Source organism: Lissotriton vulgaris, chromosome 8, assembly GCF_964263255.1.
Source record: "Lissotriton vulgaris chromosome 8, aLisVul1.2, whole genome shotgun sequence".
Taxonomy (NCBI): Eukaryota; Metazoa; Chordata; class Amphibia; order Caudata; family Salamandridae; genus Lissotriton; species Lissotriton vulgaris.
Window position 1 is genome coordinate 818337459 of NC_141696.1, and position 27435 is coordinate 818364893.

The 27435-nt window shown below is 46.9% G+C and overlaps 1 protein-coding gene across 1 annotated transcript in view; it reads left to right on the forward strand.

Annotated features, from left to right (window-relative positions):
- Positions 1-27435, forward strand: part of RFX8 (regulatory factor X8) — a 954619-nt gene that overhangs the window by 181689 nt on the left and 745495 nt on the right. The window lies entirely within an intron of this gene.

Sequence of the window (27435 nt, forward strand, 5' to 3'; positions counted from 1 at the left end):
GAAGATTTACACTGATTACCCTCATACTCTATTAATTGCCCTTTAGCCTAATTATAAAATATCAATGTATGGCATATTTAAGATCTTTACAGCTAAGACTCTTAGGGACAGAGAAAGGAGTTTGACATTACTTCTTATGGGCCAAGAGAATTTCCCTCCTTCTAAGATAGATTCCCCCCTTTCAGAGAAAGGTTCCCTGAATGAACCCTCTGAAAAGTCTCCCTCCAAGCACCACCACGAAAGCAGTGCAGACGAGGAGACTTTTACAGTTTCCTTAACTTGATTTATTTGGTACAGCACTTGCAGTCACCTCCTCCAATTCTAAACAAGGAAGACACTCATCTAAGCACTCCAAAGAGGATCAACCATTGGTAAACAGAAAGAAATTCTAAAAACTACTTTTGTCGACCACAAGGCCGTCAACGATGACAGCGACAACAAGAGTATTCACATCAAGGCCATTGACGAGGATGACTTGCATATCTCCTGCGCCTCCGTCGGCGATGAACCCACAATGGTAATACTGTTAACAACATTTTTGAAGGAGTCTGTCTTTTCACCATGTAAGGTGTCAACTTTACCCCCAGCACATATTTTACACTCAGACCAGGAAGAGGATGCTACTGAATATGCCTCACAAACTGCTTATAGTCCATCGCATTTAGATAAAAAATGTGCCCTAGACTTTGAAGAAGAAATGGAAGACAGAGAATATTATTGTAGGAGAGTAGGATCTGCTTACTATGGTTTTGCTGGTGTTTCACTGTTTTCCGACTTAAGTCTGGATGGGGCCCTGCTATTCAGGACCCCAGCCTAGCTGCTTCCTCTCTAAATTAATTGCCTGTACATTAGGTACACTTCAGTTTGGTTACTTGGGTACCCTTGTGAGTCCCTAGTATATGGTACACCAGGTACTCAGGGCATAGGTACCCCATAGGCCTACCCGGGGCTGCAGCATGTATTATGCACCCCCTGGGAAGCCATCCAAATGACACCACAGGACTGCTACCGCAGCCTGGGTAAGGTGGTGCATGCACCCCTTACTAAGATATAGGTTACCTATATCCACCTTCAATCACTGACACAAATAAGCCTATCAGTCACTTCTATGGCAGGCCTTAACAATCCTGAAGGCATAGTGCTTGGTTTTGTGTGAGAGGGTGCCCATGCATGAGCTGTCAAACACTTTGGAATCCTCCCCCCGACAGTCCTGGCGGAGGGGGTAGAATTCCACCCTTCTAGAGGGAGACACATGTACACACTGGTCCAACCGGTAATAGTTTAAAAGAGCCCTGGCATCACAAAATGGATGCTGCAGCCACAGACACGAGTCTGGCCTCCTGCTGCTGACTGAAAATCCGCAGGGGAGGCCTGGACAATAGGTTTCCTGTCACAGGGAGGTGTAACCACCTCCCAGACAGGCTTTAGTGTATTGGGGCTGGGTGGGTGCACTCTGAGAGTGCTTTGAAGTCAGCACTGGGGGCACATTTGGTGTCCCTGTGCATAGCCCAGTTCAAACCGGTTGCAGGGGCTACCAGCCCCTGCTCTGGCGCAAAACTGGACAAAGGAAATGGTGTAGCCACCCTTCTTTCCAGATCCTCCCATAGGTGGGTCCCCAAAGTAGGTCCAACCCCTTTTCTTAGTAAACGTAAGGGACCCCTGGCAACAGGACTTTTGATTACACCTGGACGAAACTCTGAAACTGAATCCTGGAACTTTGACGCTCTACTAAAGACTAGAGGACTAAAGAATCTCCTTTGGGGTCAAGGAGTGACTTCCCTGCTCAAGCAGGCACCAATGAAGCATTTGTCGGTCTGCATCTCGGAAGCTCCCGCCAGACTCCGAAGTATTTGCAGCCCAGAAAGAGGATTTCCAGACTTCTCGCAGGCCGACCCCAGTCCCCAGCAAAGCGGAGACCTGCAGCCCTCACGAGTGATGTGGAACCGAAACCCCTGGACACTATGTACATTTGCTAGTGCATTGACTTCGCGATCTTTCCTCAAGTTGTGTTTTGCGTTACTTGTAGCTCAAGCCCCGAGTACCATCTGCAACGAAGATTGTGGGTCTACACTCCACAAGAGTTCCGTGAGCCTGCTTCTTGCATTTCCACTCGAGACTCCTTTGCGATCCCTGGTCCGTCAACTGGTGAGTCCCCACGAAGGCCATTCTGATTTACCTTGGGCTTCCCTGGTTGCTTCAGACATGCCCTGACTCCCTACCAAGTGGTGAGTCCCTCGGACATTGCTGGTCAACACCAAAGCATTTCTTTGATTTCTTCGTGGGTTGCCGTTGCCAAGGCTTGTTGGGTCCAATCCGGAAACCGACACCGCAGCACTCGACATCCTTCGTGGGACAGATCGATTCCAGATCCTGGTTGTCATCGACACCTCCTGGCCCTTGTGGTTGAAGAGTCAAGCTTCACCTTCTTCACCTGAAATCACCCGACATCGGTGGGCATCCGCCTATCGTGTTCCTGGTCACTGGCTAGTTACCCAGACTCTGTCCCCTCTGCTTTCAGGTTCTTCTGATCTTCGATCCAGGCTTGGATCACACCAGACACTTTCCAATTCTTCGACAGCAGCACTTTGCAGCAGATCGCCATTGAAAACTACGACGAAACCCGACACCAAAAGACACCTATGCACCCGGCTTCCCTGGGTGAGGTTACTTGAGTACTCCGGTGCTCCTGTGTGTGTTGGCTCTAGAACCCCTTAAGTCTGAAGGGGTTTGCTCAAAGTACTCCTTTAAGTGTCCTTTATCTTTAAAATTCCAACCGCGACTTTCCCCATAGAAGTTAAGGGTGATTCACGGCTGTGTTCACACACTGCACGCGTCTCCCGTGGGTCCCCCGTCTCATTACCTTGGGTGGGTCCTGGTGGACCCAGCGGTTCTAAAAGCTCTAGGTCTTGTGTCAATGCAAGTTGTGGTTCTTATACCACTTTCTTAATATATGGTTTGGTATGCCCCAGGGCTCAACGTGTATTGTGCTAATTTACTGTGTGTTATTAACCCCTTCCACGCTGATGACGAGCTGGGCTCGTCATGGCGTAGCCTCCTCGCACGCTGATGACGAGCCCAGCTCGTCACGTAACATGCGCTTTTAAAAATCTCAGCGTACGAGCGAAATTCCGCTAGCGCGCATGAGGTTAAGTTTACTGAATGTACTTTTGCCTCTAGCCTCATAAAGGGAGTAGAAGGATGTTTTTAGAATAAATACATATATCTTATATATATAACTGGTGTGCTTCTCCTTTCATTTGGTCATTCACAAGATTATAGACTGGTAAAACAAGCCGCTTTACATTCCTCCAAGACTTAGCCTGAAGGCTGCTCTCCACAGCTACCACTAGGATAGCTTTCTATTAAGGTTGTCTTTAACCTACCATCAATAAGGGTCATTTGGACGGGTGCAAGGTCCCCACTAGAATTGTGGGCAGCATATGCCAGGCAAACTTCTCACATTGGAGTGCAGCGTGTGGATTCCAGCTTGCCATTGTTTTAAAAAAAAAATGTATTAATGTTTTTTATTAAAACAACGATGATCTGCATGTGTAATTTCACAATCTTAATGGCTTTTCTTTACAGTCACTTAACATACATTTCTATATTGCCCCACATTCGACTTTAACAACATTACATATCCTCATCTGAGTCGCTGTCTTCTTCCGGGGGGGGTACAGATATTTCCCCTATATACGTTCCATTTTCCCCACACCCTTCCCCATTTTTTGGGCCATTTCCTATTTACAAATGTGGCCTTTTTCGCTACCATGATCATATCCATATCTTTACACCAATTCAGTAATGTCGGTACAGTCCCTACACCCCATTTCTGCGCTATGTTTTGTTTAGCTATTATCATACCTGTCGTTGCCCACTGGAGTTCAGCATGATTAAGGTCAGTTGGACCCCAGACGTTAAGGAGGCAACATTTAGACTCAAGTGGGACATGTTTCTCAGTGACTTCTGTGATCGTTCTTACCACCGCCTCCCAATATGGTAACAGTTTTGGGCAGTCCCATAAGGTGTGATAATAGGTACCTACGTCTCCACAAAGGCGCAAGCAACCTGGGTCAGGGGACTTTCCTATCTTGTGTAATAGATTTAGGTTTAGGTTTAGGTTTCGGGCCCCAAAACTCTGGAACTCTATTCCTCTAGGTGTACGTTCCATCACAAACCACCTACATTTTCGAAAACAAGTAAAAACTTGGCTGTTTTCTTCTATTTAGGGTTCCGCGGTGAATAGATATCCTGCCGCATTCCTCCGGCTGTTATGTGATTGGACCTGTCTGCAAGCGCTGGGACGCCTCGTTGCTGGGGTAGCCATGCGCTATATAAGAGTTACGTAACATAACATAACATAACATAATACCATCCGTGTGTAATAGGTCCTATGCAATATTTTAAATTGCACCAATCAAAGTCTAGAGGAGATCGCTACCTCCTTCGGCGAAGCCAACGCCTCTCGCCAGTCAGGGTCCTCCATGTCGCCCACCTCTGACTGCCAATGTTCCCTGAGCCAGTCAAGTGGATTGGCCCGGTTGTTAATAATTTTTTTGTATGTTAGTGAGGTTGTTTGTTTGTGTAGGTAGTCCGTGAGTAGTCGGTCTTCTAAGGGGGATGATTCTGGGAGCGTCTCATCTACAGAGAGGGCCGCTTCTATCGCATGTTTGATTTGCATATATCTGCACTGTTCGCTTGGAGCCATTTTGTACTGCTCCTGTAGATAATTGAAACTAACGACCTTCCTATTACGCCAGAGATCTCCTAGCTGGGAAATGCCGATTAGGTCCCATTTTTGGAATCCTCTGCTGTTGCCCAGTGTCCCCAGTTTACATGTGTCCCACAGGGGGGGGTGTTGTGTAAGTCTACCAGACCATCCCAGATGTCTATTTACCGTGTGCCAGATGCTGATAGTATGTGATGCTGGGCCAAAAAGGTCACGGGCCTTCTGATTGTTGTAGAGCGCTCTATTAACCCCGCCTTTCCGTAGAGTCATTCTGTCGAGGTGATAAGCCGGATCTGTGTCCGGCACTTGAAGCCATTGATTAACAACTGTGAGTTGTGAGGCCCAGTAGTACGCTTTAATGTCAGGCAGGGCTTTACCACCGTCATACCAACTCAGCACCAGTTTATTTGCTGCCACTCTTGCCAGTTTGCTATCTCAGAGAAGAGCTGCCACCTCTGAATTAACTGCTCTAAAGTATGAGTCAGGAACCAAATATGGCGTATTATGTAGGGCATAGAGAAATCTGGGCAAGGCCATCATTTTAAAGAGAGCGCTCTACCTAACAGGGTGAGTGGTAGTGCTTTCCAGTGTTTAATATCACGCTTCAATTTTTGCAGAGGGGCCTGTAGGTTGAGCGTAAAAAAAAGTGTCTTGGTCTGATGATACATGTATGCCCAAGTATTTAAAACTGTCTGTGACTATTTGGACCTTGCAGCCTTTCGGGAGGCGCGGGGTGGTCCGTGTAATATGTAGGGCACCTATTTATCCCAATTAATGGCATATCCGGAGACAGAGCCAAAGACTGCACAGATATTGAGCAACGCATGGAGGGATAGCGTGGGTGAGGTGATGTACAGTAGTGCATCATCCGCATAAAGGGAGATATGATCTTCCCAATCCTTCCTACACTTCAGACCTCGGACCATAGGATCCCATCTTATCCACGCCGCCAGGGGTTCGAAGACTAATGCAAACAATAGGGGATGTAATGGGCAGCCCTGTCTTGTCCCCCTGACCAGGGTGAATTCACGCGAGATGTGGCCATTAGCGACTACATGCGCCACTGGGTTGGCATATAGTAAATGTACCCAGGAGCAGAACTTCGGTCCGAACCCTAAATGTTGGAGGACCGCAAATAAGAAGTCCCATTCCACCATTTTCGCATCCAACGACAGGACTGCGGCATCTTCTTGTATAGTGTGTTTGCGACCCAGTACACCATGAAGGCGTCTAAGATTCAGGGCTGTGTTTCTGCCGGGCATGAAGCCCGACTGATCCGGGTGAACCAATGTAGGGAGATAGGGGGTGAGTCTAAGCACCAACGTTTTGGCTAATATTTTCCCTTCCACATTAATTTGGGAGATCAGGAGATATGATGTGCATTTCTCTACCGGTTTGCCAGGCTTATGGATGACCACGATAGTTGCCAATCGCTGGTCTTTAGGGAGTATTCCTATGTCTCGACTCGCTTCTAACATTTTCAGCAAGTATGGGGCTACCTTGTCCGCCGTGTGCTTATAAAGTTCTATTGGAATGCCATTTGGACCAGTAGCTTTGCCCGATTGTATTTTTGAAATGGCTATCTTGAGTTCATCTACTGTGATGTTGGCCTCTAGGCTTTCGGTTTCTTGAGGCGTGAGCCGTGGCATACGGATATCTTTAAGAAATGCGAGCGCTTCCTGCACGGTGATAGTATTCGTGGATGTATAGACACGCTCATAGTGTTGTGCTAGTGTGGTCACTATGCGCTGTGTGTTCGACGTGAGTTCTCCCTCATCAGTCTTAATCTGTGCTATCCATCTGTGCGCCCATACTTTCTTGTCTAGCCATGCAAGAAGTTTGCCTGCTTTGTCTCCAGACTCATATATCCGGTATTGGACTGCTTGCAAACGGGACTGGGCTTCTGCCCAAAGATATTCCTTGTATTCTTGTCTTTTTTTTTGTCCTCATCTCATTTTGGCACGTACAAATGAACACTCGCAACCCCATTCCATCCTGGGCGCCCAGGGTTGAAGTTCTTGCTGTACCTGGAGCCGACCCGGCAACCCCTTTATTCTGGGACCAGGTGTAATCATTGGACGAATTCGGGATTTGTTACCAGCCTCATTTCTATAGCCCACTCCATCAAAGGTCGCCATACCATACTATTCCTATTATGTGGTGCACCAGTTTCAAAGCGCATGGTTCTCAGAACAGATTGAAGCCAGTTTTCATGCAAGGGTGGGGTGGCATCCCTCCATACCTTACATATTTCTCTTCATACAATAAGAATTAAGGTGAAAAATAAAGCCACCTGTGTCCCCCATAGCCCCTCAATAAGATCAGTGTCAAGACCAAAAAAGAGCAGTACAACATTCAAGCCAAGCTTCATCCTAAAAACACTCTCCAATGTCCTCTCCACATTTGTCCAGAAGGTGCCAATCATAGGGCAGTCATAAAAAACGTGGATATTATCCGCCTCTGGCATATCACACCTGGGGCACAGAGGAGATGGAATAACACATTTTGCGATTTTTTTTGGAGTGTAATAGATCCTATTTATGACATAGTAGTGGTTCTTCTTGAGAGAAGCAGACTTGACAAACCTATATAAATATTGAAGGGATATACTATATAGGTCAGCCGAGGGTGCCTCCAGGGCAGAAAGTCTCCAGACAAGATATAACGGGGGGCTAGAATTTCATCAGCCTCAATCAGTTCCCTATACCAGAGTCCCACTTCCTTCTTCCTGCGACTTGAGGACTGGAGCGCCACTGCAATGTCCAAGTATCCACCAATGTTGTCTTTCTCAGCGGAATACCATGAACAGAGTTGAATATATTTAAATCTTGAAAAAGAGTCTCCAATCCTAGACTGCAGGATCTCCCAAGGAAGTACCCCCTCAGATGACACCAGGTCTGACCAGATTGCTATTCCTGCTCTCCTAATTGGAAGAGACAGACTGTCTTGGAGACACAGCGGTGTACCGGGGGAATCCCATATAGGGGCAAAGTCGGAATAATATTTTATACCCCAACATACCTTAACTTTATTCCAAAGTAGCAAGGCAGATTTTAATACCTTTAGGCAAACTTTTTTGTAAAATCTCGGTGCACCAAATTTATACAAAAATCCAGAACCACCCCACTCCTGATCTAACATCGTATTCAAGATCTGCCCCCAGTGAGAATTCTTCGGGCTGGTTAGAAGGGTTCGGATATTTTTTAACTGAAAGGCAAAAGCATACCACACAACATCTGGAAGCGCCAGACCCTCCTTTAACAGTCTTCTTTTCCGTTTTTTCTAAGATATCCGGCCGTTCTTATTTGCCCAGATAAAACTGCTTATCTTCCCCTGAATCTTTCCCAAGATTTTATTATAGAAGGTTAGGGGTATCGTGTAAAATAGATAGGTCAGTTTGGGCAGGATGACCATTTTGACCAGGTTGACATGGCCATATATTGTCAACGGAAGATTTTGCCATCTGGAAAATAAATGATCAATGTCTTTAGCCACCTTTTTCAAAATAACCTTCACTATGTTATTAAGGTCAGATGTAATTAATATGCCTAAATACCTAAACTGGCTGCTTTGGGCACCCTCCCAATAGTCAACTCCCCAACACAATATTTCTGTTTTTGTGGTATTTATCAGATAGCCAGAGTATTGAACATAGTCTACCATAATCTCCTCGACTCTGGGGAAGACCTCTACCGGGTTGCTGGTGTAAACCAATAGATCGTCTGCATATAACGCCAGCTGGCAACAATAGTCCTTTATTATGAAGGGTGTAATTTGATCATCCAACCTCAATGCTTGAGCCAAAGGCTCAATATAGAGATCGAACAAGAGGGGCGAGATGGGACACCCCTGCCTTGTTCCCCTCCCGATATTAAAGCGTGGTGACAAAAGGCCATTCAGTAGAATCGCTGCCGAAGCACCCTCATAGTGTCAGGCTCGGCGTCGGTTCTCTTCGGGCTGTGTTGAATAACCTATACCCTCCCCCACACGACTCTCCTAGAGTCTGAAGTATATAACACAGACTGCCAAGATAGTCCCGTGAGCGCGGGAAAGGAAGGGGACAGCGGGAAGGGAGATCTGAAACGACAATGACTGAGATTTAGAAAACACCCCCCTAACCCCCACAATACACGTAGTCAATTAGAACTTCACATTCCATAAAGCATCAACCTAATTCCCTACCTGAAAGGAAAAAGCAAAGGCTTTGTATTTATGGGAGGGAGGATGGGAGCAGAGATCAGGGACTGTAACCAACTGAAATGACAAATGCATAGAACACACAATGAGTATCTGATTTCACAGGAGGATATATCAATCACAAATAACACTACTACATACCACACAAGTCTTGTGTTTCTCTTTAGGTTATACCACTCCGTTTGTCTCTCATACCCCCGAATCGTCTCCCGTGTATTGTCAAACACAAAACGTGATAAAGAAACAATAAGTGCAAAAAAATAAAACAAAAAACGGCAGGCAGGGTTACAGCACCCTCTTAAATAGTTCCTGCTCAAAGGTTGAAGTTCATACAATACAATATTACGTGATTCCTGATGACACTTCTCGTGTCCGTACTCAATAGAATTCGTTCCACAAACCACAGGAGTTCTCAATGCTCGGGCTCTCTTCCCAGTTCCAAGCACTTACACAAGTGCTCAATATGCAAGATGCGCTTTTTAGACTGCTTGCAGAATGAAGCTTTTCCCCGCAAATCCAAATGCTGGATTTATCCTGACATCCAACAGGGAAAAACAATGGAGAAAGGGAACCCCTGTTAGAAGTCACAGGAGTACACCGTCACTGTACACCGCTTGGTGCACAACGGAACAGATACTGTTATCCACCCGACCAGAACGGGGTGAAAACTTCATATGCAAAACCTCAGTTCCTCAAATACAAGCGTACTGCTTACAGCCCCTTACCGACCAGTCCGTAGTCTGCAGCGAGAATTATCCGCATCGCTGGAGCCGACAGAATGTGTTTTATTTCCAGATATTTTCCTGTCTGACGCCGCTACGTGACGTCGTCGTCTTGCATCCCGGGAAATGTAGTTCGTTGGTGATGTTTGCCATTTACCCCGCATTACGCGGACAGCGTCTCACTGCGATAATCCTGACAGTACATCCCCCTTCACAAGAGACGCTGACCAGCTGCAGGTTTCCCAGGAAACAACTTATGAAACCTAGCCACCAAACGAGGAGCATGCACCTGACTCGCAGGCTCCCAGGAATTCTCCTCCTGACCATAGCCTTTCCAAGAAATCAGATATTGCAAACGCCGCCTCACCCACCTGGAGTCAAGTACTCTGTGGACTTCATATTCCTGGTCGTGCTGAACCCAAAGAGGCAACGGGGCACGCCTAACCGGACAAAGAGAGGGCTTCAATAATGACACATGAAACACAGGATGGATCTTGAGATGTGCAGGCAACCGCAACCGAACCGCTACAGGGTTCACATGTCCGACTACCCTATAAGGTCCTATGTACTTTGGATTAAACATGCTGTGTTTCCGAAACCTGAGATGCCTGGTCGACAACCACACCAGGTCCCCTTTCCGGTATATGAGGCAAGGCCTGCGGTGTTTGTCAGCCTGCTTCTTGTACCTGTACTTAGCCTGGTCGAGGTTTTTGCGCATGTCCGTGAGTATACGGCGTATGCGCAACAACCTGGCCTTGACGTCTGGCAACTGTATATTGTCACTCGGAAGCAACATGGGACAGATTCTCGGATGGTAACCATATGAACAAAAGAACGGGGAATGAAGAGTGGACGAATGCTGTGTGCTGTTGTACGCCACCTCTGCCACCCACAGCCAATCCACCCACGAGTCCGTGTTGGTCTGAACATAGCAACGTAAATACTGTTTCAGGGATTGGTTCAGTCTTTCCGTCTGACCATCGGTTTGAGGGTGAAAGCTAGTAGACAATGATGAGGAGACCTGTAATGCTGAACACCATGTTTGCCAAAACCGGGCAGTGAATTAGGCCCCTCTGTCCGACACTATAACCCTCGGGAGACAATGCAATCTTACTACATTCACTAACAGGAGGTGTGCCAACTGACTAATAGTAGGAACCTGGTTACACGCAATAAAATGCCCCATTTTTGTCAGATAATCTACCACCACCAGGATAGCTGTCCTTCCTTGATCCTTGGGGAGACCTACAATAAAATCCACTGAAAACCTCTCCCAGGGTGTATCGGGTGTAGGCAAGGGATGTAAGAATCCCTGAGGTCTTTGATGATCAGACTTCATCTGGGCGCATTGCATGCACTTTTCCCCCCATTGCTTCAAGTCCACTCTTATCGATGGCCACCAGAACTGTCTCAGGGCTTTCTCAAGAGTTTTTACCATGCCCATGTGTCCAGCACAAGGAGCTTCATGACACCACGTAAACACAGTTCTTCTTAGTGCCTTTGTGGGTACGAGTACTTGACATCCCCTCATAGGCACCCGTGTCTTATCTTCCATTCAGGGTGATGTCGAAGCCAGGTTCTCCATACACAGGTTTGTATCCCCCTATGTACGCCCTGCAAAAAATCCCCTGTTTGAGTTACTCCCACTACCTTGGCGGGATCAATGATGGATCTGCTCAGCGTTGTGGCATGCATTGCCGGGTTTCCTTGTCTCGTCAGGGCATCAGCCTTTTTGTTCTCCACACCGGGTCTGAATGTGACAATGAACCGATACTCCTCAAAGAACAGCATCCAGCGTAGCTGTCGGGGTGTAAGATGACGAGCCGCTCGTAAAAACTGGAGGTTCCTGTGGTCTGTATAGACCGTGCCCTGATGTGCACCCAACAACCAATGTCTCCATTCCACAAAGGCATCACGTATGGCCAGCAGTTCCTTTTTCGCTATCGTATAGTTTTGTTCAGCGGAACTGAGTTTTCTGGACATGAAGGCGATAGGGTGTAACATTCCTGTGGCTTCCTTCCTCTGTGATAACACGGCCCCTAGGTCAACTTCGGAGGCATCGGCTTCCACTACAAAAGGCAAATCCGGATTGGCGTGAGTCAGAACGGGCGCAGTGGAAAAGGCATCTTTCAACCCATCAAATGCTTCTTGTGCTCTGGTATCCCATGTGAAAGAGACATCTTTTCTTGTAAGACGAGTCAGGGGTGAAACTAGAGCGGAGAACCCGCGAATAAACCGCCGATAAAAATTGGCAAATCCTAGTAGACATTGTATGTCCTTCACAGTTCGTGGACGAGGCCACTCCTTTACTGCTTTCACTTTCCTCTCTGCCATGACTTGACCAGAGGGCGTGAGCATCACTCTCAGAAATTCTACCGTGTCCACATGAAACTCACATTTCGTAATCTTACAATACAAACGATGATGCTTCAGGGCTTGAAGAACTTGGCTCATGTGTTCTATGTGTTCTTTGGAGGTGTCCGAGTACACCAAAATGTCGTCAATATATACGACAACGAATCGATCGAGGTATTCTCTCAGAACCTCGTTCAGAAAGAACTGGAAGGTGGCCGGGGCGTTACATAGCCCGAAGGGCATCACCAGATATTCAAAGAGCCTGTACCGCGTCTTAAAGGCCGTCTTCCATTCGTCGCCTTGCCGTATGCGAACCAGATGATACGCTCCCCTCAAATCGAGTTTGGTGTATATAGTGGCGGATCTGACTTGTTCCAACAACACCGGGATCAAAGGCAAGGGATATTGGTTCTTAATTGTTATGCTGTTCAGGGCTCTATAGTCAATACAGCATCTTTTTTCCCCGTTGGCCTTGAGGACAAAGAACAAGGGCGAGGCGGCAGGTGATCTAGACGGCCTTATATACCCTATGGCCAAGTATTTGTCCAAATAAGACCGCAAGTAATCCTTTTCAGGTATCGTGAGGGCGTACAGCCGTCCATTAGGAACCACTGATCCCGGGAGAAGGTCTATGCGGCAGTCGTATGTTCTGTGTGGGGGGAGCTCTTCTGCCTGTACATCGCTGAATACTTCCTCGAATCTCCTATAACACGATGGCAATGATGTCTCTTTCTCAGCCGCTGTGGCTATTCCATGTACCAGAGCCAAAGCCCTAGAGGGTCCCTCTGTAACGCGTACACACTGGTTCAGACAGTAATCGGATGTAAACCGTACCGTCTTTGTGGACCAATGAATGAATGGTTCATGTTTTTTCAACCAGGGAAGCCCCAATATGACTCCATATTGCGGTGCTTGTATGAAATTGAAGGAGATCTGTTCATGATGAATTCCATTATGGATGAGTTCACATTCAGGTGTATTGAATTTGATAGGCCCAGCTATCAATTCACTCCCATCCACAGCGTACACCATTTCAGGCTGTTCTTTTGTAATGAGACGTACCCCCAGTCTTTTTGCTTCTGTGTAATCCATGAAACATCCTGTAGCGCCTGAATCTACCATGGCCTTAATGGTTTTCTCCTCCATATCCACAATCAAAGTCATAGCCAGAAACAAATGGTTATTTTCTTGGTCACATCCAGGAGTTATTGAAGGGATAGCTTTTCTGCTTGATAGGTCCCCCTCATTCACCTTCAAGCACTGAAGTTTTCCGACTTCTTCTCACTGGTTCCTGCAGTCGTTAGCCCTGTCCTGAATTTTCCTGATTTGGGTTTCACCGGACAGTCTCTCAAGTAGTGTCCCTTTTTGCCACAATAAAGACAAAGACCATTTTTTCTGCGATATTCTTTCTCATTAACCGTTAATGCAGCACGTACTGCTCCGATTTCCATGGATTCTGTTGAGGAGCTTGGCTTCTCTCCCACTCCTCCTTTCTCATAGGACAAAACGGGCTGTTCTTTTTTCTTGAGCTCTCCTTTTCTCTCTCTTATTCTATGGTCCAATCTTAGTGTCAGCTCAATGAGAGCCGTGCAGAAGCGAGGTTGAGGATCGATGTGAGCCAGCACGTCCTTCATTTCGTCGTTTAGGCCTTGGTAAAACAAGGCAGACTGTTTTATTTCAGGCCAATCAGTTTCAGCTACCAAACAACGAAAACTGTTCAGGTAAGTCACCAGGTTGTTGTTGCCTTGCTTCAGGACTAGCAGCTCCCTATCGGCAGTGAAGGTTTCCGCTCTACGGTCAAAGGTTTTTTCAAACTCTGACCTGAACTAGTCCCAATCGTAGAGAAGGGGATCGTCTCGCCTTACAACAGGAACCGCCCATTGTGCAGCCTTCCCCCCTAAGTAGGAGACAAGGAAAGCAACCCTAGCCTGGTTGGTGGCAAACATCTTAGGCTTACACATAAAGTGTAAAAGCACCTGCGTCATAAACACCTGCACTTTCTTGTTGTCCCCATAGAAACGCTCCGGAGGGGCCAAGGGAATTTGTGTGGGCATTTCCACCACTACAGAGGTAGAAGGAGTAGGAGCGGACCCTACATCAAAGGGATTCCCCTGCATACGATCCATTCTGGCTTTTAACTGTGCGTTTTCGGATCTAGAGGCCGCCACCTCTCTGTTGGAGGCCGCCAGCTGTCTGCACCAAAACCAAAGCTGCCATTACGTCATCTATAGTAGCCATGATCACTTCAACATAGCCAAGAAGAGAAAACAATTGTGGGCCGATAATTCTGTCAGGCTCGGCGTCGGTTCTCTTCGGGGCTGTGTTGAATAACCTATACCCTCCCCCACACGACTCTCCTAGAGTCTGAAGTATATAACACAGACTGCCAAGATAGTCCCGTGAGCGCGTGAAAGGAAGGGGGTAGCGGGGAGGGAGATCTGAAACGACAATGACAGAGATTTAGAAAACACCCCCCTAAACCCCAAAATACACGTAGTCAATTAGAACTTCACATTCCATATAGCATCAACCTAATTCCCTACCTGAAAGGAAAAAGCAAAGGCTTTGTATTTATGGGAGGGAGGATGGGAGCAGAGATCAGGGACTGTAACCAACTGAAATGACAAATGCATAGAACACACAATGAGTATCTGATTTCACAGGAGGATATGTAAATCACAAATAACTCTACTACATACCACACAAGTCTTGTGTTTCTCTTTAGGTTATACCACTCCCTTTGTCTCTCGTACCCCCGAATCGTCTCCCCTGTATTGTCAAACACAAAGCGTGATAAAGAAACAATAAGTGCAAAAGAATAACACAAAAAATGGCAGGCAGGGTTACAGCACCCTCTTAAATAGTTCCTGCGCAAAGGTTGAAGTTCATACAATACGATATTACGTGATTCCTGATGACACTTCTCGTGTCCGTACTCAATAGAATTCGTTCCACAAACCACAGGAGTTCTCAATGCTCGGGCTCTCTTCCCAGTTCCAAGCACTTACACAAGTGCTCAATATGCAAGATGCGCTTTTTAGACCGCTTGCAGAATGAAGCTTTTCCCAGCAAATCCAAATGCAGGAATTATCCTGACATCCAACAGGGAACAACAATGGAGAAAGGGAACCCCTGTTGGAAGTCACAGGAGTACACCGTCACTGTACACCGCTTGGTGCACAACGGAACAGATACTGTTATCCACCCGACCAGAACGGGGTGAAAACTTCATATGCAAAACCTCTGTTCCTCAAATACAAGCGTACCGCTTACAGCCCCTTACCGACCAGTCCGTAGTCTGCGGCGAGAATTATCGGCACCGCTGGAGCCGACAGAATGTGTTTTATTTCCGGGTACTTGCGTGTCTGACGCCGCTACGTGACGTCGTCGTCTTGCATCCCGGGAAATGTAGTTCGTTGGTGATGTTTGCCATTTACCCCGCATTACGCGGACAGCGTCTCACGGCGATAATCCTGACACATAGCATCCCCTCAAGGTTTGGATAAAAGTTGCTCTGAACCCCATAATGGTAAGGACATCCCACAGAAATCCCCAGCTGACACGGTCGAAAGCCTTCGCGGCGTCATATGCTGCCACCGCTAACGGCTCTGACCGTGCCACCGCAAGATCGATACTACCAATCAGCTGTAAAGTTAGCTCATGGATATATCTCCCGGGGATGAAACCCTTCTGGTCCAGATTGATCACTGTATTCTTGTCGTTTCATGCGCAATGTGTGTGCTGCCTCCTCAGTGGCTTTCTCTGCATTTAGGGATTCTAAGTGCTGTACTTCCTGCTCTAAGGTCTCTATTGCATTCCTTTTTTTCCTTTTTATGCCCTTCAATGAGGGATGTAGCCTGTCCTCTTATCACTGGTTTGTATGCTTCCCGTAGTGTTAACGGGGAGGAGACCGACGTTTCATTTTCTTGAAAGTACCGCGTGGTGGCAGTGGTTACATTTTTCCTAATCTTAGAGTTCATAAGGAACCCTGGATAAATGGGGTACATATGACTTTGAATAGTGCTATGTGTCCGAATTTCTGCTGTATCGGGGAATGGTCAGAGATATCTCTGGGTAAGTGTGTGATCGCCCCATCCTTCCCAGACCGTCCACCGCTGTGAGTATATAATCTATATGGTAGAGGCTATTGTGGGCTCCAGAGTGGAAGGTGTATTGTCTCTCTTTTTTTTAATTATTTTTTTTATTAAGTTTTTTTGGCATCAGCAGAGAGAAAAAAAAGAGCATCCAATCAACAAAAGGAACAATAGTATGATTCCAATCCATAATGAGCAGAGTTACCAAAACTATAAATCAGTTGCTATACACCATAAATCAGGGAAAATACAAAGTAAGAACAACAACAACAACAAAAAAACTACCAAACGTTATAGATAAAGACCAGAAGCAATAACAAAAACTTCTCAATTTCCTATCCAGTTAATAACTGGAGACCATAAGTTGCGACCAAATGTCTTCTTTCTTATACCTTTCAATTTGTATAATGCAGTTTCAAGATAATACATAGATAAGAGCTTATTTCGCCACAAAATAATATTTGGTGGTTCTTCATCAAGCCAGCCGGACGTTATGCAAAAACGAAAAGCAGACATACATATGAACACTATTGTGGGCTCCAGAGTGGAAGGTGTATTGTCTCTCAAGTGGGTTTTGGAACCTCCATATATCTAATAGGCCATGCTTTTCTAAAAAGTCAGCCAGGTGTGAGCTATCGCTATGCTGTGGGCGAGGAGGTGTGCAGTCTAACCCGTTGCTTACAGTCATGTTGAAGTCACCCCCTATTATTAGATCTCCATCTGGTAGCGTTAGGAGGAATTTGCCCAGATCTTGAAAGGTGGGGGAGTGTAGAGCCGGTGGGACATAGACAGTTACTAAGTTGAACATGCGTCCCTCCCATTGCAGCAAAATTGCAGCAAAGCGGCCTAGGTCATCTTTAAAAGTGCGATGAACAATGATGGGGAATCGTTTTCTCACCAAATCCCCACTCCCCGGGACCCTGTAGTGAATTCTGAATGTATTACCAGCTGAAATACCCACCGGTCGAGAGCCCTGCACATAGAGCCCATCAAGTGTGTTTCCTGAAGTAGTATAACCGCTAGGGAGATGCGTTTTAGATATTGTAGCACTAGTCCCTGTTTTATCTTATCCCCCAGACCATTGACATTCCAAGAGATGAGTGATAGCGTTGGCACTGTGGTACGTTGTGTCATGGGGTCAGACGAAGACATTGGGGATATGAGTCATTGTGACCTGTCGATTAGCAAGAGTCATTGTGAACCTATTGCTATAGTGACTGTATGTCAATAGTTGCAGATCGGTAACCATTGAAACATCAACAATTAGCACATTCCTGTTTTGTAAATAAACATTACCTGCTTCCGGCATCTGTATTCCGTTACCTCTGTTCGTTCGGAATTTGATCCTGTATATAACATTACACTTTATCTTTGTAACAACAGAAGACGACAATCGTGCCTTTTCCCCCTATCCCAAACATAACAGGTCCCCCCTCCCTACATCCCTGCCTAGTAGGTTTAGAACTACCCACATCCCCAAAAGCAGAGCGCCTATGATCTCAAAAAATCCCATGAACGTTGAATCTAGGGTCGTGCTAAAGGTGCCTAAGAACCCTTCCCTCCCGGGCCAGCAGCCTTGCCCATCATCATTGAGGGTAAATATCACTGAGGAGTTTTTTTCCCTTCAGCCTTTGCCAGTCCTTTGCCAGTCCAGTAAGAGTCAATGCGGAGTACAGCACTCCAAATGGAAGGGATCCCCTCCACCCTAACCCCAAGTGTCGCCATATAAAGGGAAACAAGTACAGACCATTAGAGTTCCAGCTTACTATCACTGTCTTGCTTGCGCTGTGTCACTTCCATGGCTGCCAGAACGGGAACTTTGGGATCTGGAGGGCGATCGGTACCTGTTTTCACGCCAGGTGAGTGAGTCTTTGTGAAGGAGACCTGGGAGCTCCCGATCTGACTCCTACGTCGGCGATGTGTCCGGGGAGGGCTCTCATCGAGCCAGCGTTGAGCCTCCTCCGGCATCATGAAGTACTTGGATTTATCACTGTCTATCACTTTCAATTTGGTGGGAAAGAACATCATGTATTTGAGACCCTTGTCTCTAAGGGCTCACTTTATCCCTTCAAAAGAGCGCCTCTCTCGCTGCACCTTCAGTGTAAAGCTCGGAAAAAGCGAATTGTCGCATTGTCATATGAGAGATCACCCTTGACCCTAGCCGCTTGTAGGATCGCACCCCGGTCGCAAAAGTTCAGAATACGTGAAATGATGGTCCGTGGTGGTGCACCAGGTTTTGGCCTCGGGATTGGGGCTCTATGCGCCCGCTCGATTCAGAACAACAAGGAGAGTCTCTCTGGCTTTAGATGATGCAGGATAAGGTTTTCGAGAAAGAGGTCCGTCCTAGGCCCCTCCGCCCCCTCAGGCACTCCCAAGACGCGGATGTTGTTGCGGCGAGCACGTTATTCCTGATCATCAAGGTGGATGGCCATTTCCTTATGTTGGTGGACCAACTTTTGAACCCTGGCCTCCAATTTATGTGTTACTGATTGAAGTCCCTCAATGTTTTCTTCCGCTGCGGTGACTCTTTCGGACGTTTTGCGCAGATCGGCGCGCATGAGATTAATTTCAATTGTTACTTTGTCAATTTTGGTCTCAAGATCCGTGCCTACTGTCTGAATCGCCGCCATGATTGAGCATAGAGAGGGTTCACCCTTGGACATATTATCATCTCGTGTTTCTTCCTCTGGATCGTGCTGTCGCAGTACTGTATATTTATCAAGTTTGTTGATCTGTACAGATGCTGCAGCCCCTTTCGGCTTCGTCATGATGCTGTGTGGTATTAGTATTATGCAGTGTGGTATACTTAGGGACCCGTATCCCATCCAAATGGCAGATTGGACATCCGCCAGGGTCCGGCGTTTCCTTGATCACTGTGTCGCCGTGGAATACAAGACCGGATGTTTATGCCGCATTGGGGGGTGGGGACAGAGGACTCCCCAACCGGGTCACACCGTATGGCAGATACTGTCCGGCTCAGGTCATTGAGGTGGTGTCAGCTAGTATTATATGGACTCCCGCTCTGTGCCACACCCCGAAGCTCTGTCGTAGTGTGTAGCCCCCCGCTCTGGAAAGCGCCACTGTCTAGCGTGTTCTATTTTACCCCCTTGCGCTGTTGGCTAGGGTTGTCGTCTGCAGGTGCCATAGTCCTGTTTCTGGACTGGCTGGAACCAGGGGCCTGTATCCCTTCTAAGTGTCCGCTTAGGCCCAGTCGCAGGTCTGGTTTATACCTGGCACTGCGTCACTGTAGGGCGCCTGTGTATGCGCGTGTGGCAAGCCGGGGGGGGGGGGGGGGAGACGAGTCCCATGCCTGGGCTCACCTCTAGGCCGTCGACGGTGGGCGCAAGTAGTGGAGATGCGCCAATCAATGCCGCCACCGCGTCAATGCTAGGCCACAATCCTCGGTCCTCGCGTAGCGTCTATCTCCTGCTTCAGCAGCGTTCTGCCGGCCGATGGGTTACGCGACTCTGCCCCCTCTCACAATGACCACGTCTGCAGTATTTCGGCGGGCTTCGGATGGCAATGCTCCGTCGCTGCTATCAGTACAGGATAAAGTTCAGAGATACCCAAAAGGCTCAGACTCAGGACTGGGTTGACTTTGTTGATTGTGCTACTAAGGCTCTGGAGGGCTGGTTACTTGGCATTAAGGTGTGTGATTATACATGATTGTACAACTTGATTATGAGCGAGCAGATCCTTAATACTTGTCAGAATCAGCTGTTGCATCAGCACCTGGTAGACTCTGATCTAACCTCTCCCCAAGAATTGGGAAAGAAGACAGACAAATGGGTCACAGGGTGAAGAAGAAGGTACAGAACCAGGGTGGTGTCAAGAAGAAGCAAGATCCTAATAAGGGTGGGGAGAAGAGTAAAAACCAGAGGCCTTCACAATGCCCCCAAAAATCTTCTAATGGCGGGGATTCCCAATCATCCAAAAAGAAAGGCCCAAAGAAACCGAGGTGTAAAATTTGTAAGCAGAACACCCACTGGACTAGTGATTGCACTAGGCCCAAAAACAACTCCAGCCACCATTGCCCCTGAGGTAACAGTTCCCCCGAGTTCAGCTCCAGGTGGTGGTACTCAGAATAAGGGTGTAGTAGGGTTTACCCTAGGTTCTGAGATGGACTCTGGCCTAGTCAGAGTTCCAACTCAAGCTGTACTAATCTGTGATGGAGGCATGGGTATGTCCTCCTTTGTGATTCCCAGTAACTTGGGCAAATACAGACAGCAGCCTTTGATCAATGGAAAGGAGGCTATGGCCTATAGGGACACAGGGGCAAGTGTCACAATGTGTCGTAACCTCAAAAGTTGCCTCGGGAGCCCCACGGAATCCGAAGACTGGCCCACAGCTTCCCCCACCAGGTCCACCACACGCCAGGGAATATAAAACACCTGAACGCATGTGATGATGCCCAATAGGGAAAACAGGGGAACAAAACAAGGAAAGGAGGGGATAAACACAGGAATCTCTTCTATACTGGAGACGGACTGTTGATAATTCAGGATACTGGTTCACCTTGATCAACAGGACTGCAGTAGGCACAATGCAACAAATAAGACACAATCAATAATATAGATATGACAAACATGCATTGAAATGTATTATGCTCCTCCTGTGGAAATAATAAATACCTGTCTCTTTTTGTATATAGCGTTACAGGAAGGTCGTCTAAGGGTACTCATATATAAGTATATGCTTAGTCCTGGAGAATATATGGATATATATAAACAGGTTCACCTTTCAATGCTTATTTATACAGGAAATAATGCAGTATTCTCTTAGGCGTATTGTTACCTGAGGAACATAACGAAGACTCATACCATGGCACCCCATGCAATAGAAAGCCACTAAATACAGAATCAGGACTCAATAATATGAAGCACCTTCTCTTTTGACCATAGAAGAGAACAATCACAAAATCTTGTGATACAGAAATTATCTTCTGAATAATCGTTCAACCACTCTTGTTGTTTTCACAAGAACGGTAAAATAGGACCACGCCGTAACAACGCTATGGTCCCAACAAACTCCGTTATGAAATCATGAATAAGGAATGCCCAGGAGATAACAAATACTCTCTTAGGCTACACGGGCACAGAAATGCTCAAGAAACAAACAGAAGACAAACACAACAAATGCTCCGAACGAGCTGAGTGAACGTGGAACAAGGGCAGTGAAAGCCCAACACCATATAAACCGGCCAGATGAAATACACCGGTAACAAGAAAGTACTGACTACATACAATTCTCTAGAAATACCGTCAGCGCCGATAGAAGCACGACGAGCCCGCCGAGACGCCACCACCGTGACCCGGCCGGAACAGGAACCCCGGAAGCGGAAGAACGCAAAGCGTTCATATCACCATAGAGACGGGCTAAATAGGATGACTTGTGCTGACGCTTGCGTGGTGTTTAGCGCATGCGCCCTGATGGAACATTGCCGTATCTCCAGCCAACTCGAGGGAGCTGTTTTTCCATGTACTCTCTACGCGGCAGGCACGACACAATGGTGACACAAGACCCTGTGGCTCCTGAGCAGCTCATACTTGGTGAAACTTACCGAGTGACCAATGCTAGCAATGTTAGGACCAACCATGCCCTGGCAGTTGTTAATTTCGCCTGGGGAGGGGTAACTGGCCACAGGAAGGTTGTGGTAAGTGCCGACCTCCATGTTGAATGCTCGCTTGGCAATGATTTGGAAACTTCAGCCTGGGCTGAAGTGGAGCTCAGGACCCATGCAGAAATGTTAGGTATCTATGCACATGTGTTTGCTGTGACTAGGTCACAGGCCAAAATGTCTAACACTGAACAGGCCCTGGATTCTGGAAGAATGGACCAGGTGCCTTCCAAGAAAAGGAGCAGTAGGGTAAAGGCAGTGCCTTCCCTCTGACTCAGAATACAGATCAGTATTGTGAGGGAGATGATTGTAGACCTGAAGAAGGAACTGTCCCAGATGAGCTTGAGCCTGATCAGGTTGAGTTCTTGGGGACAGGGGGCCCTTCCAGGGCAGATCTGAGCGAGGAGCAGTTGCGCTGCCCTTCTCTTGAACCCCTCAGACAGCAGGCTACTGCTGAGGCTGCGGATGATGGACTCCTGTACTCAGACAGTAGAGACCCCAAGCCTGGTGCAGCCAGGAGGTTGGTTATACCTTGAAATTCAGGGGCTTCCTATTGACACTAGCCCATGATATTCCTGTAGCAAGTCATCTGGGCCAAAACAAGACTTGGGACATACTTGTCTCTTACTTTCATTGGCCTAACATCTTTGAAGACACAAAGGAGTTTTGTCGCTCCTGTGTCACCTGTCAAGCCAGTGGCAAGGCAGGTGGTACCACAAAGGCCCCCCTGATACCACTACTTGTGGGGGGGGGTTCCCTGTGAGAGGGTAGGGATTGACATTGTTGGTCCCATGGATCCTCAGACAGCATCTGGGCACAGATTTATCCTGGTGGTGGAGGACCATGCCACTAGGTACCCAGAGTTTAAGAAAGACAAGGGAACCCAAAAGGTATGCCATAGGGACCTTGGGCAGTATCATGTTACAAAAAACAGTGGTCCCTACTCGTGGACACAATGGTATACTGAGCTAGTAATAAAACACCTAATAAGTGTTATATCTTTTGTCCAGCCGGACAAGGAATTTATTTAACAATTTTGTTAATAAAACAGAATGAACACATTAATAACAAGTGGGCACAGCCGTGACCCACAACATTCAGACAAAACAACGAACAGAATGGTAAAAGGAGCAAAGCAAAAAATATGTCTGTCTACTTGTAGTCAGTGTTACAGACAAAGATTGTTATAACCACACCATTGCTTTTACAATATTTTAAATGTCATATGGCATACAGGGTTTTTTTTGGTCGACGATGTTTCAATGCCTGTTTTAAATTGCGGGGCATCATCATCAGGACAGAAATATAGTCATTGTTGTCTTTAAATATTACAATGCCTTTTAACGCATTTCTATACATTTATACATTACATGAGAAAAAGGGGAAAAAGGGGAGAGAAGAATTACACAAAATTAGGCATGTTGTATTGGAAAATTGCAACCTCATCTCTACCAATAAAAACAGGATGTGTTGATATGTGCCACTGATAGAAAAATCGGCGCATTGTGGAACGCGAAAGGTAACAGGGAACTAACTTCTTCACTGATTATGGGGAGTGTGTTTGAGTGCCAGTAATAACGGAATAACGGCGCATTGTGGAGCAAGATATTAAGTCCCGTGAAGGCAGACTATTTAGGCACAGTGATGGAGGCAGGTGTTCGGGAATTCGATGTGACACAGTGACCGGAGTGAGAACGGGCGAGAATGTGTAATTGATGATTACCGGCAGTGAAGGTCTATATCTTGGACACAATTATAGCCGGAGGCTGTACCTGGTTTCGTGGGGCAATCACGTAGTGAAGGGCACAGCGTTACAAGTGCAGATGGGCATTAACACGGAGCATGTGACAGAGAATAAGTAAGGGCAAAAACCTACGCGTATCACATTAGCCAAGTCGACGGATCTTGCAACAGATACCATAAACAATGGAGGATTCTGAGAAGATAAATTGAAAACATTATTGCATTAAATGGGGTCGAGTGCGACCAAGGGGGTGAGCGGCATGCCGTGCTATTGGTAGAATTATTATCGGTAATGCCGTGTCCAGCGTGGAAAGTCGTCTGGATCGGGAGCGTAATAGCTTGATCTGGGAAGGAAGATCAATGGAATCAAAAGCCAGCGGGGCATGGTGGGACTAGAGTGAAAAAGAACCGGCACATGCGGGTTACTTACATGCATGTATAAATGTATAGAAATGCGTTAAAAGGCATTGTAATATTTAAAGACAACAATGACTATATTTCTGTCCTGATGATGATGCCCCGCATTTAAAACAGGCATCGAAACGTCGTCGACCAAAAAGCCCCCGTATGCAATATGACATTTAAAATATTGTAAAAGCAATGGTGTGGTTATAACAATCTTTGTCTGTAACACTGACTACAAGTAGACAGACATATTTTTTGCTTTGCTCCTTTTACCATTCTGTTCGTTGTTTTGTCTGAATGCTGTGGGTCATGGCTGTGCCCACTTGTTATTAATGTGTTCATTCTGTTTTATTAACAAAATTGTTAAATAAATTCCTTGTCCTGCTGGACAAAAGATATAACACTTATTAGGTGTTTTATTATTAGCTCAGTATACCATTGTGTCCAAAAGTAGGGACCACTGTTTTTTGTAACACTAGGTACCCAGAAGCAATTCCCCTTGGGACCAGTACAGCACCTGTGGTGGCAAGGGCCCTCTTGGGAGTGTTCTCAAGAGTGGGTTTCCCTAAGGAGGTAGTTTCTGACAGAGGTGCAAACTTTATGTCCAGTTACTTGACTGCAATGTGGAAGGTGTGTGGAGTGAATTACACATTTACCACACCCTGTCACCCACAATGCAGTGGTTTAGTCGAAAGATTCAACAAAACCTTAAAGGGTATGATCAAGGGTCTCCCAGAAAAGCTTAGGCGGAGATGGGACATCCTACTGCCCTGCCTTTTATTTGAATACAGGGAGGTTCCTCAGAAGGGGGTTGGTTACAGCCCTTTTGAACTTCTATTTGGGCATCCTGTAAGAGGACCTTTGTGTCTGGTGAAGGAGGGATGGGAGTTACCTCTCAAACACCCCAAACAGGACATAGCGGACTATGTACTTGGTAAGCATGGGCGGAAAATCCGTTTCGCTCGCGGATTTTGCGGATTTTTGGGAAATTCGCAATCCGCGAGATTCGCGAATCTCCCGCAAAATCCGCAAATCCGCGAGCAGCGGATTTTGCTCGCTCTGCTCGCACTGTTCGCGTGAGTTCGCGGCTTCCCAGTACAACTTCGCGCCCCGCGAATAAGTGCTAAATTGCAGAAATACGATCTTAGCAAAACTGAAACTACTTACCAGGTTCAAAAGTTCAGGCTCATCATTAGTAGCCATTTCCTGTAGTGCTTCCTGAGGGGCCCCTCCAGAGTTCAGTTGCCAGTTGCAACTATTATGTGACCCTGCTCTGAACCTCAGAATAGTTACACATATGCCACAAAGGTCCTGAATTACAGCTAAGGGAGACAAGCAGGAGCCAGGCTGGAAGTTAAAATCCATTAATCAGCCCCTAATTCATTATTGTCAGTTGGGGCAGGGCAGGTGTTGTAACTAATTTTGCAACAATGAAAGCACTTAGCAAGTGCAAAAGATCACTAATCAGGAAGCACTAAGGAAGCAGGTGCCAGCTAAAAAAATATTCTGTGACACATTAATCAGCCCCAAATTAATTCAGGTCACTTGAGGCAGGGAAGGTGTGCTTTGCTTTGCCGAAAATAATGTACACTGGACAACCAGAGGGTGTGGTGATGAAACAGAGGGTGGCATGGGTGGGCCAGAGGGTGGCATGAGTAGTCAGAGAGTGGCAGTGGTGACAGAGAGTGGCAGTGATGAAGAAGAGTGTCCCAAACAGGCTGGACACGTAGAAACAACAAGTTCGCAAAACTTGCGACCCAACAGGTAAGTTCGCAAATTGCGAAATTGTAAAAACCCTCGCGAACTGGCAGAAACACGGGCGAACACACAAAAAAAAAATCCGCAAATTCGCGGGAATTCGCGGATTTTGCGGATTGCGAGTTCGCAAATCCGCAAAATTCGCGAACGCGAGATTCGCAAAATTCGCCCATGACTAGTACTTGGTCTCCGCTCCAGGATGGCTGAATACATGAAAAAGGCAACTCAAAACCTTGAGGCTAGCCAGGAATTGCAAAAAGCCTGGCATGACCAAAAGGCTGTGCTGACTGTTTACCAGCCAGGACAGAAAGTGTGGGTGCTGGAGCCTGTGGCCCTAACAGCCCTCCAAGACAAGTGGAGTGGCCCCCATACAATTGTTGAACAGAAGGGAGAGGTTACCTATTTGGTAGACCTTGGAACTCCCCGGAGCTCCCATAGGGTGCTTCATGTCAACAGACTGAAACTTTATGTTGACAGGGCAGACATGGGCTTGCTCATGGCTATTGATGAGGGACAGGAGGAAGAGACCTGACCTGCTCTCTCAGAACCCTGATGATGGGTCAGTTGATGGTGTAGCCTTGGAAGGCAGCCTCACTGCTCAGCAGCAAGCTGATTGTAGACAGGTGCTCAATTAGTATAGGAACATGTTCTCTCTGACTCCAAGTCAGACTAGCTGGTGCATTCATGAAGTGGACACTGGGGACAGCCTGCCTGTTAAAAATAAGATTTACAGGCAACCTGATCCTGTCAGGGACTGTATCAGGACTGAAGTCCAGAAGATGTTGGATTTGGGAGTAATTGAACCCTCAGACAGCCCTTGGGTTAGTCCAGTGGTCTTGGTACTTAACCCGCACACCCAGGGTGGTAAGAGAGAGATGAGGTTTTGTGTAGACTACAGGGGTCTCAATGCAGTCACTAGGACTGATGCCCATCCAGTCCCAAGAGCAGATGAGCTTATAGATACGTGGCCTCAGCCAAGTTTCTAAGCACATTTGATCTTACAGTTAGCTACTGGCAGATCAGATTAGCTGAAGATTAAAAGCCAAAGACAGCATTTTCTACCTCTAGTGGGCACTATCAATTTGTGGTAAAGCCTTTTGGTTTGAAGAATGCATCTGCCACTTTTCAAAGGTTGGTGAACAAAGTCCTAACAGTCCTGCAAGACTATAGTGCAGCATATCTAGATTATATTGCTGTCTTTAGCTCCACCTGGGAGGATCACCTGGTCCACCTGAGAAATGTTTTGGGGCCCTGCAGAAACCAGGCCTAACTATCAAGGCTACTACGTACCAGATAGGGCAGAGTCAGGTTGTGTACCTGGGTCACCTTGTAGCACTTTACAGAGCAAAATCCAGACCATCATGTACTGGGTTGCTCCAACTACCCAGACTCAAGTCAGAGCTTTCTTGGGCCTGACTGGGTACTACAGGAGATTTGTCAAGGGGTATGGATCCATTGTGACACCCCTGAATGACTTAACTTCAAAAAGAGTGCCTAAGAACGTTCAGTGGACAGACAGCTGTCAAAAGGCATTTGATGACCTGAAGCAGGCCATGTGCACTGCACCAATTCTGCAAAGTCCTAACTACTCCAAAGAATTCGTTGTCCAAACAGATGCATCTGAGTTGGGGGTAGGGGCTGTGCTGTCACAATTGAATGATGAAGGTCAGGACCAGCCAGTAGCTTTTATTAGCAGAAGGCTGACCCCTAGAGAGAAACGTTGGTCAGCTATTGAGAGGGAGGTCTTTGCTGTGGTTTGGACTCTGAAGAAGCTGAGGTCATACTTGTTTGGCACTCACTTCACTGTTAAGACTG